This window comes from Siphateles boraxobius, unplaced genomic scaffold (assembly GCF_051911475.1).
Source record: "Siphateles boraxobius isolate OS27281-9 unplaced genomic scaffold, OSU_SipBor_1 33, whole genome shotgun sequence".
In the NCBI taxonomy this organism is placed as follows: Eukaryota; Metazoa; Chordata; class Actinopteri; order Cypriniformes; family Leuciscidae; genus Siphateles; species Siphateles boraxobius.
In genome coordinates, this window is record NW_027508953.1 from 11,944,941 (window position 1) to 11,950,798 (window position 5,858).

The following is a 5,858-nucleotide window of genomic DNA, read 5'->3' on the forward strand; positions in this document are numbered from 1 at the left end:
CCTGAGGGTCAACTGATGGTTCTCGTACTCTCACACTCACTTACACACACGCACGCACACACAGTCACACACACACACTCTTTCATGAATGCATATGCAGTGTTACATGCAAAAGCACATCAAGCTGACACACAGTGAGCCCGGACAACACCGCACACAGACGTTGACAAGGCACAGGTAAAATGATTGGTAAATTATTTTGAATTACATACAACAAATTTCATGCAAATAACAGATAGAGGAGCAGACATGCAGCATGCAGGACCCCGTGAATGGGGTACAGCGACAATTATTCCCACTTACAAAGACGAAAAAATGTTATGATTTAGTGCAAAGTAAAACCAAAGCAACAGCACACAAAGAAAAAACAAAACATGCAGAATACAGGAAACCACCAACAAATGAGATGACAGGGACAGAAGGAAAGAAGATAACTAAATAAATACTTACTAAAATAAATTAAAATAAAATAAATACTTACAACTAAATAATTGGAATTGTCTGTGGATTTTTTTTTTTTAATAATGTGCATTTAGGTTCTCTTGTAGCGTGACTGCCGGGCTAGGAAGAGGCTGACGGCCTCCTTAGGAACCTGTTCAAAGGATTTGGCGATGGGGGCGGGTGCATCGGAGGACACATTAGTGCTAACCTCTCGAAGAGCTGCAGGTGAATGGGTGTAGCTTTCCTGAAGGGCCTTCATCAATGATGTTGCATAACCTGCAGACATAATAATAATAATAATATTTAATAAAGATCATCTCGAAATATGATAGAACTGCATGACACTGCTTACCGTATGAGGCTGCCTCTTTGATGGGACGCACCACATGGGCACCTTTTCTGAAGCGCGGATACCGCACGCAGTACTTCTCCGTCCAATCACTTCTACTTGCTGTCTCCCGGTTGCCATTGTGATTATAATGCAGCGCCGCTAAGAGAAGCCTACAAAATAACACATTTACAGGCTATGTATTAGTTTAATCAATGTGTAGGGAAATGTTCTGATTGCATAGATACTGGCAATGTTTTAGACTATATAATAATATCTACCCCTTAAAATACCCAAGTTTTACTGTGAGACCATCGGGGGGGCTTAAAAGAACACTGTGTCCCAGCGTCAGAAGTGGAGGAGGGCAAGGGCTGATCCCCAGTATAGACACTCTCCACAGTGTCTACACTGTCCACATTCTCCTGCTGTGAGGCGTCTATCAACATCTTGCAAAAACAAATATGAAAAAGGGTCAGCAAAATGCAAGGGTGTAGTGGTGAAATAAGAGGTGGGTAAACTATGAATACTTAGAAGTGATTCGCAAGCACATTGGGTGCACAAGCACATTGCAGGAGCACATTAAATTAATCATTTATTTTCAACTTGGAAGTACTGAGAATTGTTTACTTATCTTTGAAATTCCAAGACGACAAGTAAATATTCCCAGTCATTTCATAAGTCCATCAATAAAATGGGACGTGTGTGCTACAACTAACATTAGTTTCCAGTGGAAACAATAACCTATGGCACAGCCGTACCAAAATCAAAACAGTGCGAGTGGGTGAGAAAAATGCTAAGAGGGTAGGTGCTACACAAGAGAAAAAAGGTTGGGAACCACTTGACTTAGATTGCAGTACTGTGGACCCAGATATGCGATACTAAATGTTTTACTTGAGTTTAGTCTTCACTACAGCCCTGGCGACATGGTCACGGTCAAATATATGAGAAAGAGAACCGTAGCAGTCAAAAAACAAAACGCGAACATACTATTGCGAAAGCCGCTTGATCTGATCCAAACACTCATGATGATATGGACTTTTACCTCAGGACAATTTTGTTATTATTCTAATTTTTATTCGTGAATCACGAAATATGCTCTTCTAATGTCAGAGTGATCGTGCTTGTAAATTAGTGGAGGCTGTGTCAAAGGGAGCACGGTATACAAAATACACACAGAGCTAGCTAACACGCAGCTTGTAAACATTAACGTTAGCATGATGCTTACCGTGGCAATTTCTCGCTTGCGGCAGGCGGTGTCTCTCGACCTCGGGACAGGGCAAGCAGAGAGGTTTGCGTTCACAGACGGCACGGCGGAAGGAAGTAATTTAGCACTTCTCTCACTCTTTAAACCAAGTGAGACCATCTTGGCGTCCCCTGAGTTGTAATCCTCCTCTTTGAAATGCGCGCTGCATATTCTCGAGTAGGCGGTGACAGAGCTAGCTGAAAAATCTGCCCGCCTAATCTTCACAAACTGCACCCAGCTTCGGAAGATCGTTTTGTCCTTGGGGAAGGAATGGACCCTATGTCCAGTTTTTCTGTAGTTCTTGCACCCGCCACAAACACAGTAATAAACCATTTTGACTAACTTTATTTATGATCTACTCTTTATCAATCTCTAAGCTATCTGTTATGCTATGCTATCTCTCACTATATATGCTATTATTATGCTATGCTTATCTATCTATCTTTACTTATAAATCTGTCACTGTCAGTCTTTCACTAGCTAGCTACTCCTCGTATCACTCTCCCTCAATGGTAACGCCGCCTTCACGCCGCCTTCACAATGGCAGTTGAAATCAGCTCCGATACGACACCGAAACGACCGGAAGTCATTCATTTCCTATGGAGATTCGCAGACCGCATGCGAATGGGTCCGAAACGGGTCCGACCGAGTGTGGTACGAAGAAAATCGTGTCCGTTGGTCATCCGGATGCGTTCAAAAAATTGAACTCTTGCGGAAAGCTACGGACGGTTCCTATCCGACAATTCCAGCGGAAGTTGAGCGTTGCTATGGTACTGATAAACAAACCTGAATTCTAAACTTTTCATACAATAAATAATGATTTTAGAACGATAAGTTGAATGTCATTTTTTTATTTTCATGACTTAACGTTATTAGGGCAGTTATACAATTAAAATGTAGGCTATAATTAAATAATTAAAATGGCTATAATTAAATATTGTGGCCATTTCCCCTCACCCCGCTCATTCACATACAGACAGAAAATTCAATGATGGCAAATCGTCGGCTGGTCAATGCACTTGTTGTTGCTCTCCTATACTGGAGACGCAAGCAGAAAAATAAGAGATCCGTGTGGGTGAAATACCACCTGGCGGAGAGAAATCATTACGGGGAGTTTCACCGTCTGGTCGGTGAGCTGCGTCTGAACAACGGTGAGGATTTCAGGGAGTATTTCAGGGTGTCGCGCTGTCAGTTTGAAGAAATCCTCCACTGTGTTGGTCCACGGATCAAGAGAATCAACACCGAGCTTCGGAGATGTATTTGTCCGGCAGAACGCCTAGCCATCTGTCTCCGGTGAGTTTCTTTTTCATCATCAAGTCATTTGGTTATTTCAATATTATTATAGTCTATTTTGTTAACTGTATTTTCTATTAAGCTAAAAACTATTGAATTTTCTTATTTTCGCCCTTAAACATATAAGATGTCCTTGTTTATCTAGAAATGTATCCGCCAAATAAATGTATGTATTATAGGGCTGGGAAAAAATTAATCGTGATTAATCACATCCAAAATAAAAATTTTGTTTACATAAAATGTGTGTGTGTAGTTTGTATAATTATTTTGTATATATAAATACAAACACATGCATGTATATATTTAAGAAAAATGTGTTATTAATATAAAAATATGTATATTTATATATAATATAAATGATGTATAAATATATATATATACAGTATATACATGCAAAATATTTCTTAAATATATACATGCATATGGGTGTATTTATATATACAAAATAATTATACACACACATATTTTATGTAAACAAAAATTTTATTTTGGATGCGATTAATCACGATTAATTTTTTCCCAGTCCTAATTATTGTTGTTATTATTAATATTTCATTTATGTTCTTTCAGACACCTGGCGACTGGTGACTCCTATCACTCCCTCTCCTACCTCTTCCGAGTGGGCTGGAGCACTGTATCTCTCATTGTGCCTGAGGTGGCCAAGGTTATCTGGGAGGAGCTAGTGGATGTGTACATGCCTGTGCCAAAGGAGAGTGATTGGCAGGATATTGCAGAGCAGTTCCGGGTCAACCGTGACTTCCCCAATTGCGTAGGGGCCATTGATGGGAAGCATGTGAGGATCGTGGCACCACCCAATTCAGGCTCCCTTTTTTTTAATTATAAGGGGACCTTCTCCATTGTGCTCCTTGCGGTTGTAGATGCCAACCTCTGCTTCCGCATTATTGATGTGGGTGCCTATGGTCGCGGGAGTGATGGAGGCACACTGAGGGAGTCTGCCTTTGGTCGCGCTCTCCAGGAAGGCACCTTGGGAGTCCCACCAGATGCCATCATCCCTGGAGCAGAGGATCTCGGGCCACTTCCTCACACCTTTGTGGGGGACGAAGCCTTCCCGTTGCGCCGTCACCTGATGCGTCCATATCCTGGAAGGAACCTCTGCAGACGCCGTCGGATGTTCAACTATCGCATGTCTCGGACAAGAATGGTAGTAGAGCAAGCCTTCGGTGTGCTGGCAGCCAGGTTCAGGATCTACCATCGAGTGATGTGGCAGCATCCACACAATGTGGAGGTGTGCGTGAAGGCAACCTGTGTCCTCCACAACCTTCTTCGCCGTGATGCCCCAACACGCCCCTATAGACCAAGGGAGAATCGAGCGCCCAACCCACCCCACAGTGTTGTCTTGCCCAGTGTCATCCGACAAGGTGCCAATAATTCCAGCGCGGAGGCTGTTCGTGTCAGAGAGGCCTACACAACCTACTTTTCCTCTGAGGTGGGAGGTGTCCACCGACATGATCCTGTGTCATAATCACAGACCAAAAGGCCCTTTTAAGGGCCAACCACAATGTCAAAAAAATTGCAATTCCATGTCAGTGTTGTGTCATTTCATTTAACTAAATTAAAATTACCACAGTACTGAATAATAGTTAAAGTGAACTTTATTTTTGTGTTTGATAATTTGTATTATTGAATGTGTGTGTGTGTGTGTCTGTCTGTGAGTATCATTAGTGAGTGTGTCTGTCTGTCTGTCTGTCTGTGTGTGTGTGTGTGTGTGTGTGTGTGTGTGTGTGTGTGTGCGCGCGCACGCGTTCAGCTCCACCAGATTCTGAAAAAAAAAAACGAAAAGGTGAGATGGCAGCTGGTTACACATTATCAATGCCAGTGTGGAGAATTTTTCACAGCAAAATACTTACACTCAAATTCAGCTTCATATATCAGCTGGTGCATTTTCAGCTTCGTAGCAGCGTTTTTTTGAATGGACATCCTTTTTAGGGGGGGGAGCAGGCTGTCCAAGAAGGCCTGGTCTGGGTCTTTCTCCTGTGTCGGTGGTTGATTGGCAGATTCGATTGCAGTCGCAATCATTTGCTCAAACGCTGAGGGGCTTGCAGAGACAACCTGCCGCCTACGCCTGCGCACACCTGACAGGTCTGGTGTGCCCTCTGTTTCGTGTGGGCGCACGCTCTCCTGTGTGTGATCTGTGACTCTCTCTCTTTCCTGGTTCTCTCCCTCTCTCTCCTGATTCTCTCCCTCTCTCTCCTGTGAGACCTCTCCCTCCTGGGTCTCTCCCTCTCCCTCCTGGGTCTCTCCCTCTCCCTCCTGGGTCTCTCCCTCTCCCTCCTGGGTCTCTCCCTCTGTCTCAGTGAGGTTGGAGGTTGTCCTCCGTGGTGTGATGAACGGCAGGAGGAAGGACATAATCTGGGCATAACGCCAGGGCCTCTTCTGAGAGGCAGCAGCCCCGCTTACCCGCCTGGACTGGTCCTCCCTCCTATACCGAACATAGGCATCACGGAGGTCCCTCCACTTTTTTTTTTCATCCTCCACTGAAAAGCACAGACAATGTACAGCACATTTCTTTATTTCTTTCAAGTTTACAGGTTT

At 43.5% G+C, this 5,858-nt stretch overlaps 1 long non-coding RNA gene across 1 annotated transcript; it reads right to left on the bottom strand.

Moving 5' to 3' along the window:
• Window positions 1-317: 317 nt before the first annotated feature.
• Window positions 318-942, bottom strand: LOC143701941 (uncharacterized). The gene is made up of 3 exons (XR_013190207.1): window positions 794-942; window positions 555-717; window positions 318-449 (listed from the first exon to the last, which is right to left on the bottom strand). It is a non-coding gene; the product is annotated as an uncharacterized LOC143701941 (long non-coding RNA).
• Between the last annotated feature and the right edge of the window lie 4,916 nt (window positions 943-5,858).